Source organism: Mycetomoellerius zeteki, unplaced genomic scaffold, assembly GCF_001594055.1.
Source record: "Mycetomoellerius zeteki isolate Tzet28-1 unplaced genomic scaffold, Tzet1.0 scaffold513, whole genome shotgun sequence".
NCBI lineage: Eukaryota > Metazoa > Arthropoda > Insecta > Hymenoptera > Formicidae > Mycetomoellerius > Mycetomoellerius zeteki.
The window spans coordinates 21,497-21,711 of record NW_017257516.1 but is presented as its reverse complement, the minus strand read 5'-3'; positions in this window follow the sequence as shown (position 1 = coordinate 21,711).

Genomic DNA, 215 nt, shown 5'->3' with positions numbered 1-215 from the left:
GTACATATACCTGGATATCAATTTTGTGGACCCGGTATTCGTCTCGCGAAAAGATTAGCGCGCGGCGATCGAGGTGTTAATCGATTAGACGCGGCGTGTCGCGAACACGATATCACCTATTCGCAAAGCAACGATCTCGCCGATCGACATATTGCCGATCGAGTTCTCGCCGAAAGAGCACGCGAACGTGTAACAGCGAGCGATTCGACGTTTGG